General features: G+C 45.9%; 1 protein-coding gene and 1 long non-coding RNA gene across 4 annotated transcripts in view; one reads left to right on the forward strand and one right to left on the reverse strand.

Moving 5' to 3' along the window:
• Positions 1–12,006, reverse strand: part of LOC135374808 (uncharacterized) — a 390,710-nt gene that overhangs the window by 160,010 nt on the left and 218,694 nt on the right. The gene's annotated exons all lie outside the window — the stretch shown is intronic.
• On the forward strand, positions 3,244–4,025 carry LOC135374743 (uncharacterized). The gene is made up of 2 exons (XR_010417103.1): positions 3,244–3,683; positions 3,809–4,025. It is a non-coding gene; the product is annotated as an uncharacterized LOC135374743 (long non-coding RNA).

The following is a 12,006-nucleotide window of genomic DNA, read 5'->3' on the forward strand; positions in this document are numbered from 1 at the left end:
ACTACAAGAATGAAATTCTCAAAGGTCAAACTTCTGGCTGTCATGAAGTTCCTGCTCCTGCAAAAGAAAACTCAAGGGAAAATGTAGGAGTGCACGTTGCAAACGTTTAAGTGGCGAGTGCCCATCATACTCAACTGTGAATAAGTAGTAAACTTTGTCGTAGAACTTTGTAAATCGAAAAAATAACACATAAATCACATTACGTACTCCAGACAGTGTTGTAATACCCCCATCACAGTGTGCTAATGCATTGAACGAGGCATTTGTTAGCGCTTTTTCCACTGTTACTTCCGACAACCTTCCCGAATTGAGTGTTCACAATTACATTACTATGGATCCTATACTTATTGATACCTATGACATTATTAAGATAATTGATACTCTCAAACTATCTGCTAGTTCTAGGCATGATGATATTAATACTGTTGGATAATCCTGTAGTTTATTTCTTCCCAACGGTGTTACACATCAATACACAATACATTTTTGGTACACAAAGGAATGATTCGAACAACGCCGCTAACACCGATGAACTGACGCACCCTTTCGTCTTAATACACTTGAGAATACCCTTTGGATTCTGAGTATACGGTTACAGTCTCTTTCTCTCTCGCCTGGCGCTGGCTGGTGCTTCTCACTTTTTCTTCTGGCGTCTAAATCTTCATTTTTTTTTTTTGTTTAGTCCCCTACAATACTAAGTTTTTGAAAAACACTGCCACATGTTCGGCATTATTTCTAACTCGCATTTTTATGCAGTCGCTAGAGTCTGGTTGCATTCCTCATGATTGGTCTATCGCGAAGGTGGTTCCCTTGTTTAAATCTGGTGATAGACACTGCGCAAGTAACTATCGCCCCATTTCTACAACTAGCATTCCCTGTAAAATAATGGAACATATAATTTACTCTCACTTAGTCCAGCACCTTGAATTTAACTCGTTTTTTCACCATAGTCAACATGGATTTAGGAAAAATTTCTCTTGCGAAACCCAACTTGTCTCTTTCCTAGATGACCTTCATCAGGCCCTTGATCGCGGGTCCTGCACAGACTGCATATTCATTGATCTATCTAAAGCATTTGACAAAGTCGCGCACAGGCATTTACTTCTCAAATTAACAAGACCTAATGTTGACAAAAATGTTATAGCCTGGATTCACTCTTATCTGGTGTACCGCAAGGCTCCGTTCCCTGCCCCTTACTTTTTCTTATCTATATCAACGACATTCTTAACCTCTCCTTCTCTTCTGTTCGTCTCTACGCCGACGATTGTGTTTTCTATCGAAAAGTAACTACCACTTCTGACTCTGACTTATTACAAAAAGACCTCGATACGCTACTAACATGATGCTCCACGTGGCACATGGAACTAAACCTCGGAAAGTGTAAGCACATGAGAATATGCCGCAACAACGAACCTTGTCATACATACATGATTAATAACACTGCATTGGAACGTGTTTCTATATATAAACATCTTGGCATTTTCATACCTTCTAATCGATCCTGGAAACCACACATCGAGTATATAACCAAAAACGCCACACGCACTCTAGGGTACATCCGCCGTAATTACAGCCTTGGTCCACTGAATCTAAAACTCATGTTATACCGAACGCTCGTGCGTCCGAAGCTGGAATATGCTGCTTCTATGTGGGAGTGGGACCCGAGACAGGCGACACTCATTGCTCAAGTGGAAAGTGTACAAAACCGCGCAGCACGGTTCATTCTCGGTAATTATGCCAGGACAGCCAGTGTTACCTCCATGAAAGCTAGTCTTAACCTCATCTTAGTCAACCTTCATCTCATCTCTCACTTCGACGCAGTGTTACTCGTTGTAGTGTGCCTAGCCAAGGCCAGAGACAAAAGCGGTTGTTAACCGTTCCCGTCCTAGAACGTTTTCAGAATGCCATTTTATTTTCCTCCCCACGCGTTCGTGCCCAATCTTCGTCCTCCTTCTACACTGGTCTTTGTCTATCTCACAAAATTATTTATCATAACGATATCCTCCGACACTCTTTAATTTCTCGTCCGTCACATATCTCTTCACGGCTGGACCATGCGCAGAAGGTTGGCATTCCCTTTTGCACTACTAACGTATACTTTCAGTCATTTCTGCCCAAAACCTCTCTAGAGTGGTGGTGGTGGTGATGGTGATAGGGCTTGCCGTTGTCGGCCTCACGTATGTGGGCAACGTCACGACTGACGCCCTGGGGAAATGTGCGTCCTGGAGAGTGGAGCCACCTTCCCGGCTCTATTTCATCCATTACTGCCCCTTCATTATTTAAGAATGCTCTTTGTGATCATCTGAACGCCACATAGTGATTTTTTTCTTTTTATCTAATTTTTCATTGTTTTGTGTCCTGTGTATGCATCCTTTGAACTTATTGTTACATAAGCCCCTCCCCTCTCTAATGCTAATAAGCCCTGATGGTGTCATAAATAAATAACTAGTGTGCCAGCTTTTAGCGTGGGGAAGATCAGGGAGATCTCCAACATGTCAACACCCTAAATTCTTAATTGCGTTTATGACCTCATTTTGGTAGATCTCGGCTAAAACAATCGTGGAGCTGGAGACATATCCACGGAATATCCAGAGAACGCATGGGGTTTGTAGTTCCCCAGCAAACCATCAATATCCCACAGACCTCCCAAATTGGTCTCACACGTCACAGATGTCACGCGTATCCTCACAACGTCCGCTGTATATCCACCATGAGACGTCACAAATATCCCCCAGTGAATATTCTGTGGATATACTACGAATATCACAACAATGACATTTCTTTACCTTACAAGGATTTATTGTGTCGATAACAGCCATTTCCAGCATTCTCAGACGTGGCAATTTCTCACTCTTTCCTCATAATAACAATATTGATTTTATACCCTCATATCCATACCTTTTCTAATCATATTTGTAACGACTCATCACGTATCGCACCATAGTCAATAAACAAAAGAGAGAAAGAAAAAAAACATATTTTACCTTTTCCACGGGAATTATAATGATCGGTCACGTATGTTGAGGGATATAACAAGAATGAAGTTCCCAACAAGCGCGAGCCGAAGCGCAACGACGTCTGCCTCATCGCCATCGACATTCCCCAACCGCCGTTTCAAACAGGCGAGGCGCGTCGTCGTAGCGGTTCGGTAGGATATGACATGTTACACGGAAGGGTCTTTGGAACCTCAGCATCATGCGTATTTTGTACTGGAATCTCGGGAGCATCGAGGCAGTACTGGCCAGTACGTCGATTTGATTGGGAATGATGAAAGCAATGGTGAAGCAAATTCTATTAACTATGCGCAGCCTGCTAGTAGATAAGCTTGGCTCAGCTACAGTTGTCTTTCATATAAAGGATAGCAGTTATGTTTTCACGTTCGACTGCACTGTTTTTCAAAGTTCCTTCTTTTTTGCATGACCGCTTATCTTTCTTAAATGTCACATGGACGCGATGTGACTCTAGATTAATAAAACATGACTGTTTTACAGATGCACACACAACCATGGATAGCCTCACACATGTGTAAAGTTACTGGTGTCTCTACAAGAAGTTAGTTCTCTAAGAAGAAAGTTACTGGTGTCTCTCTGAAGAGCCAGGCATAAACCGGAAGACGTCGCTTGGGTCTGCCAGTGATTAGGCTGCTTCCGCATGTAACCATCTATACTGCAAGAGAAACTGCGGTAAGTCACTGTCTTGCATTTGTTCCCACTTTTTGCAGAGTGTCTGTTCTTTACGCCTATTTATGGCAGTGTTTGAGCTGCTATCCCAATAGATGGAATTAACTATGTTATTGATTATCTTTCAGGGATGACGGTTGCGAAGTGGCGTAGCAATCACGTGATTATTATTATGACCATTATTGTCTTATTATGCGTCTTATCCGTGTCACCCTATATTGTTAATAATTAGCCTATTTATGTTGTAATATCATATTTTGTACTATTAGAAAGAGCGTTTCTTACAGTGCATGTAACATCACTGTACTTGGTTTGTGTTCAATAAACAAGAGTTCGTTGGTACGATGTTCTCTGTTGCAGAGTGGTATTTTCCGTAGAATAAGTAAAAATTGCAAAAAAAGCTAGAAAATACAATAATAATAATAGCTCCTGTATATGTCCTCTATATGTCCAAATATCCCTGACAGACATTCCTGGAACCTTCCCTGGATCAGCAAATGTGGAAGAAATACGGGTCCTCTGTCTGTCCCAGAGACGTCAACGGGCTATTCAGCCTAGTCCCTGGGATATCCCAAAATCCCAAGTGGGATATCGTGTGGACGTTTCTGAGACATATATTGTTTACTGGGTCATGAAGAGTTTGGAATGCGAAAGGGGTCAGCCAACCAAGTGGGTGCCTGAAATGTGTAAATGCTGATGTGAAATGGATGCCTCCGCCGAATTGTTTTTGCAACATTTTGACGTTTCCAGTTACACATTTCTTGAGCGACTCTTGCGAACATAAGAATTTATGGAATGGCTGCACACGGGTTGTCTGAGGCCGAAGAAATCAACACTCAACGATCTGCGCCTAAGGTCATGGCCACGGTTTTCACGGACAAGGAAGGTGTTTCGATTACTATTTCAAGAAGGGTGAAACAATTAATGCAGCATGCTACTGCAGCTTGCTCTGTCAGATAATAGGGAGCTTTGTAAGAAAAACGGCGAGGGAAGCTTCAGAAAGGCGTTCTCCGTTTGCAGGACGATGCACCGGCTCAGAAATTAGGCAAGACAATGCAGGTTCTGAAGGAGTTTTGATTTGAATGCATCGAACATCCGTCGTACTCGCCGGATCTCGCCCCATCGGACAATTTATTTATTTATTGCAAACCTAAAAGAAGGGTTGAAAGGAAAGAGATTCTTGGAGTACTAGGAGATGATAGGAGCAGCCGAAACATGTTTCAGATTTCTTTTCTCAAGGGTTAAAGAAGCTTCGGGGACGATGTGCCAAGTGAGTTGGACGTCGAGATGAATATGTCTGATTGTAATAGAGGTTTTGACTCTAGGCCGCGTACTTCGTTGTCGGGCCGATAACTTTTCAGCATCCGTTCGTACAAATGCATATAAAGGTTCTAGGCCACACCGTTTTATAATTCTTACAAGATTTGGCATATGACCCTCTTTCACTTGTATGCAATATTTAGTCTTTGAACGCTGTTACTATAATTCTTAGAACCCCAGTGATCCGGGTGCAAAACTACACGCCCTACCTTGAACTAACCTCCCTAAAATATCCCAGAGTCATCGAACCCGCCGCACCCGCAGCGCACCCTGGGGCAGTTTTACTTCTTGTACAGCCGATACTATTTGAATGTACTTGCCAAGTTCTTATTAAGTTAGGTTCCTGTCATCACCCTGTATCAAGTTAGGCACCCACTCGGAGGAAGCGACAGCACAAATGTCATGACCGGTCCGGCGGAGACCAGGATGTTGATAGCGGTATGTGTCCGACGGACCTCGCTGTATAAAAAAACAGGTCCCTCCCTAGACACTTCCGAAAGCAAAAAAAAAAAAAAAAAAAAGAAGCGCCAACGATTATTCTATAGAAAAAAAAAAAGCAAGAGATATAGAGAACAAGTCGCCGCATGTACGCGCATATGGTTAATCTTGAGCTACCTAATCAAAAGCAATGAGACCCTATTCTGAGAATAGCTTGAACTTCCCGTTTTATGGCAGTTAACGGTGTAGCTGTTCTGCGAAGGTAAATTATGCGATTGATGCCTTGTTTGTTTTTTGTTTTTCTTTCCTTCTCCTTTCTTTTTGTTTTCCTTTCCTTCCTTTTTTTTTGATTCCCCCGTTTTTCTTTTTCCTTCCTTTTCTGTCTTGATTCCCCCTTTTTGTTCTCCTTCCTTTTCTTTTTCGTTTTCCCCTTCCCCCCTTCTTTCATTTTTTTTTTTTGAATAGCAAGCCGGCTCTTTGCCTGGCTAACCTTTCCTTCCTTTTTTTTTCTTAATAAACATATCCCCCCCCTCATGCCTTACGAGAAGGATACTTTTTTTTATTGCGTGTTAGCGCCGCGAAGCAACTGTGGCTATGAGCGGCGTACAGATGCGGACAGATGGAGAGAGGACAGCAGGAAGGAGTAGGAGGACAAGGGGATTAGTATGCGTCCTGGGCCGACTTCAGGGGGAACTGTGCCGACATTCGTCTGGAGAGCCTTCGGAAAACCCACGAGACGGATACGTTCTCCCCCTTAGTACCGAAACCGTCATGAATGAGCCGTTTTGAGAACAACGTAGTTTTTCATCAAACGGCATGATCGTAGTGCTGAGCTATGAAGCACGCTTCAATTTTAGATGTCTATTACAGAACCTAATTAATGAGTAACAGATACCTCCGAGCTAATTAGGTAATTAGAATTGTTGTATATATATTTTAGGGTGGGGGTTCGCTGCTAGGAAAATAGTGTGCTATTGTCAGCGTCAGTTGTTCTCTTTTTCGTGACCCTGTACGAGCCATAAATATCACCCTGTACTGCACGGTAAATGTCACTATCGACTGGATTAGGTTCCAAGACGGCTATTTTCGTTTATGTCATGTTTCGCGCCATTTATCTGTTTATGTCCCCCTACAATAATGAAAAGAATGATATCGTGACACACATACCTGCCCCACCCATGAATTACCCCAATGAAAGTCTCTGTTCAACAGAGTCGTCATTAGCGCCACTACGTGAAGAGAATACTGCAGCATGTTCGCGAGTACCTCATTTTCCGCACATAACCCTTCCGCTAATTAATGGTGACTCAAAATTTCGTTAATGACCTAAGAAGGCACCCTTCTCTTCCCCTTTCCTGTTTCTTTTTAATTTGCTATTTGGGTGAGAGAGCGCATGTTCCGAATGCGAGGAACCTTGCATTTCAGTAAAAACAAGAGAACATGTAGACGGGCTATGACCCTGTCTGTGGCGTTCGTCGCAGCTTCGCGACATCTCCAGTGGGTGTGGGTGGATGTGTCTGGCATTCCTTTCCTTAGGTGATCTGGGGTAGCCGGCCCTCGTGATGAGGGCTACACTCCCCATTTTTTTCTTTCAATCATCATCATCATCAAGAGAACATGTAGCATGTATCTGCTGTTTTGCATGTCACATTAAAAGGACATAAGGCATACCTTGTTGATTTGGCATTGAAAATGAGCATGATGCACTGCTTGTGTGTGTGTGGCAAGGGCGATTTCCCGAGGAATGGAAAGCCGCAATGGTAGTCCCCCTGCTCAAACCCGGCCAATCACCACCTGGACTCCTTCCGCCCGATAGCCCTTACCAGCTGCGTGGGGAAAACCATGGAACGAATGGTCTTCGACAGGCTCAGCTGGTACCTAGAGAGTACCGGCTTTTTCCCGGCAACAATGATGGGGGTTTCGCGCAGGCCGGTCGTCAATTGATAGTGTCCTTACCCTCGTCAGTGAAGTGCAACAGGCTCGTGCGGATGGCTTCATGTCCGCCGCTGTGGCCGCTGTTTTCCTAGACGTTAAGAAGGCGCATGACAGTGTACAACATAACGCCATTTTGCGAGCATCCCAAGATGCCAACGTAGGAGTTGTCTTCTTGCCATGGCTCCGAGACTTCCTCACAGACCGTTCTCTTTTTGTACGCACTACGGAGGGGGATACCGCTTCGCACCTCGTCCAACGAGGAGTCCCGCGGGGCAACGTACTCAGCCCCCTATTGTTTAATGTCGTCATGCCCTGCCAGCACAGCTGTCAAATCACACTCACGTTACACTCTATGAGGACGATATTTGTATTTGGACATCTGCTCTTCGTCGTGATGCGATCCAACGTTGTCTGCAAGGCTCCTTGGACACAATATGTCATTATCTCGCCGACCGAGGCCTAACGGTCTCACCTGCAAAGACTGCAGCCATGGCCTTTTCACGGAAGTCATTTCACAAGTGCCCACTATCCCTTGCTGGATCGCTCATCACATTTGGTCTCCTCACGTGAAGACACGTGTTGCCAAAGCTTCAAGCCTGGTTAACGTCCTTAAGCGTGTCGCAGGTGCGTCCTGGGGCCCCTCCTGCCGCGACCTCAACCGAGTCCATACGGCTTGCCTCTTGGGCACGCTACGATATAGCCTCCATATCATCCATGAAATCAGCCCTACCAAGACGGAGAGCTTCTCAACCTTCAAGCCCGCAGGCCCCGTGTCTACCTAGGGGTCTCTCGGACAACGGAGACCTACTCCGTCCTCGCAGAAGCTAGAGAACGCCCTATTCCCACTCTATGGGAGTCAACCACCCTGGGCGTATACGCCCGCTGTCTGACCCACCCTTCCCATCCCCTTCGTCGGATTGCAGAAAGCTGCCCTGCTTCCACCTTCAGTACTGCCATTGACCGCCTAAGGAATTATCTCCCGCCCACGACATCTACTCCCTTGTTTGCGCCATCTATGTGGATCCTTGAACGTTCCGTCATTCAACCTGCAATCGCGGACCTTGCTCGAAAACACGAAGCTCCTCCTCTAGTAGTCGATCAGCTCTCCTTGGCACATATGAACTCTACCTACCCTTGCTGTTGTCAAATCTTCACAGATGGATCTGTGATGCGTGGCACGTCAGGGGCAGCCTTTTACGTCGCAGATACGGACCACGAACAAGCCTACACGTTGCCCTATCCTGTGTCTTCTACTGAGGCGGAACTTTGCGCCATCCTCGCAGACCTAGAATACATTGCTGGCCTGCCACCTCAGAAGTCCTGGGTTGTCCTCACTGACAGATGGGCGTCCCTCCTTCTTTTGCTGTCTTCCTGCCCCACCATCATTCGTGACATGCCCAGCATGATCATCCAGCCATACAATCGGCTCTGTGCAAATGGTCACGTTCTTTCTCTGCAATGGATTCCCGGTCATGTGAGCCTATGCGGTAACTCACGCGCAGATGCGGCTGCACGATGTGCTGCATAAGTTGTGACTCGTGTCACTGTACATCTGCCCCTTACTGTTTCTGCCTGCCGTATGTCTATACGCCGCCGGTGTGCTGCTCGTGCCCAAGCATTCAGAGCTGATGCTGCCTCATACAACAGTCACCTACGATCAATCGAGCCCTCAGTGGACTTCTTTATTACGTGTCCCTGCAGTCGTCACGAGAAGTCGCTCTTCACCGCCTCCGTCTAAACGTCGCCCGCGCACCGCTGCACCTGTTCAAAATGGGTCAATCTAGCACTCCCCTCTGCATTAGCTATGGCGTGGTGGCTGATATTACCCACTGCATCCTACACTGCGGGCAACACCGTCTGCCCCGTGACGCCCTCTGTCGTCGTGTATCCCAACTTGGCTACGGCACTATAACACTGGCTACCTTACTGAGTCCCGTTCATCAGCCGACCCTGTGGGCCGTCACCACAGCGCTCCTCCGCTTTCTCCACGCTTCGAACCTTGTCAACGCCTTGTGATTGTGTGACCGTGTGTGTGATTTTTCAGTTTTAGTTTTGTGTGTTTTTTGTTCTTCTTTTTTCTTTCCTTTCCTTTTCTTCTTTCTCTTTTCCTTTTCTTTTATGACGCCTGACTGACCTTTCCTTTCGTTTTTTTCTTAAGAAACATATCCCCCCTTGTGTTTTTCGTCACCTTTCTCTATTTCGGATTTTCTCTTTTCTGTTTTATCGTCTTAGCAGAGTTTATAGCCTGGGTCAGAGTTGTGGAGGTCGTGGAGAAAAACAAACCCTGTGCGAATCGAACCAAAGTAATGCATGTCAATCTACAGTGTGCCTGAAAAGATCAAAACAATGTTGGGAGCTGTGGGCAACATCACCAAGAGCGTGCACTGATGGAAATTGCTATGCAACGTATTGACCAGCGGCCGTTCAACCTCGCGAAGATTCTTGGACCGTGGTCGAACGCTGCCGACCAGATGCAAGACCTTCCTGTTCTTGCGGAGCTCTTGCGCTCCACCGGTCTGGCGACGGATCTCTAAAAGTACTCTCCCCATCATCCGGCCCCTCATCCGTACCCAATGAGCCAGAGCGCAGTGTACGGCCACAGCGGCCGTGAATCGCACACCTCCTCATCATCCAACGTATGTTTGTGTGTAAGGGGAGGGAGATGATTTAGTGGATCATTATAACGATAGTTTTTCGCGAACAATAATTTAACTGCTTAACTTTATACGTCACAGGACTTTTAGAGTACAACTATACAAATTACACAAAGGCAACTCTGTTGTTCAGTTTCAGCCTTTATGTCACCTGAATACGCTGCGAGAGTCTGATTACGGAAGCAGGCTTTACGTACTTCCTTCTTAATTGTCCCAATATTGGCAATGCCGGCCTAATATTGGACCACGATTGGACCAATATTGGGCCAGTATTGCCAATATTGGTCCAATATCGGGACAAGATGTTGTGCTGCTTGGGGAGGGGCGAATGGAACCGACAACAACCTTTGTACGGCAGGCACAACCCGAATAGGAAAAGAACCAAGAGGGAAGCGGAAAGTACGTAAAGCCTGCTTCCGTAATCAGACTCTCGCAGTGTATTCAGGTGACATAAAGGCTGACACTGAACAACAGGGTTGCCTTTGTGTAATTTCTCTTGTTTCCTCCTTTTGTATATGTCACCTTGCCGCTGGTTTTGAGTCCTGTCCTGTCTATTTCGTGTTCTGTCTCTTGTCGTGTATCACGCCTCAGTCTCAAGAAGGTGCTACGAACGTCTCATCCCGCTTGGAAAGTTTAGGAAATTCCTCAACGGTGTCTTCAGTAGCTTTGCTATTGCCTCGAGCACAATTCTACTGTCCTCAACGGTGCTCGTTCGTAGAGCACTGGTATATGATGTGCTAGAAACTGTTATGATGAGCTAGCTCACCACAGAAGTTTCTAGCAAACCTACTGGAGACGGCAGCGGGGAATTTCTTCAACGTTCGTGCACACAGACCCATTATTTTTCCCCCTGGAGAGCCCTATTCTTGCCGGCTGCCACCAACCAAAGATTATTTTCCTTTCTCTGCGTAACATCTTCTGCATTGGCGGAATCCACAGAGTTTGCCGTGCCCTACAATAGCGTTGCAGATACTTCGTGACCACAAGTAGGATAACGGAGTCAACGCCCCCGAAGTTGCAGCGAAAACGTCTCCGTCTCACGGCACTTGTCGTGATCCCTTCCCCTGGTTTCTGCCGGGAAGAATCAAAAGAAAGAAAAAGAAAAAGAAATAAAACACTAAGCACGAGAGTGCAGAAGATAATCACGTCATTGCAGACTCCTAATGAGGTCCCCCAAAACGGGACAGTAAATATGGTATTACCCTTCACGGCAGAGGCCGATTTGCGTACCATCGTATGTCTCACGAACCTTAATGAGAGTTGCAAATTAGCTCTAGCACCACCCACGCGAGAGTGCGAAAATACAGACGGGCACGCCACCGGCCGACCATTAAAAGTACCATTCTTAGGCCCTTCTCTGCACTACGGAAGCCCAATTAACGGTCGCTTTCCTCTGCACGCCTATTTCTGCTGCCTGCGTTCCGTCGAGCCACAACTCTACATGACCGATCCTGTCCGCGGCGTTGGGCTTGTTCAGCGGATGAAATAGGCGCAGAAACTATTCCATGGCCGAAAGCATGGAAATATAGCGAATGTTCTTTTTGAGTACAATGCTTGCGCAGCGTTGGTTCCTGTATTGCGTTGTTCCAACGGATGGACGTTGTTCCACGGTTTGGTGACTTGGTTACTGAATGAGCTCTGAGGTAGTTTTAGTCAGAACACGGGGAGGCGAAGTGCATGGAGTGTTTATTGAGGGCCTCTCCGCTTCGGTGTTTGTTCTTTCGCTGGGATTTGTTTGCTGTACTCGCACGAAAGATAACGTAATTATGTGAGCGCATGCGGTCTTCTGACAATGGAGCGTAGGCGAACCTCGCGTGGCTTATATTCCAAAGAACTTGAGATGATTAGGAGACCAGCTTGACCAAACAATAAAAAAAAAACTGAAACGACACCTTTGACACGACATGTTTGGCACGATCACTAAACACTCGTGGGAATCACTGCATGGACAGCGTAGATACTGATATAAAATTAGATTA

This window comes from Ornithodoros turicata, unplaced genomic scaffold (genome assembly GCF_037126465.1).
Source record: "Ornithodoros turicata isolate Travis unplaced genomic scaffold, ASM3712646v1 ctg00000746.1, whole genome shotgun sequence".
Taxonomy (NCBI): Eukaryota; Metazoa; Arthropoda; class Arachnida; order Ixodida; family Argasidae; genus Ornithodoros; species Ornithodoros turicata.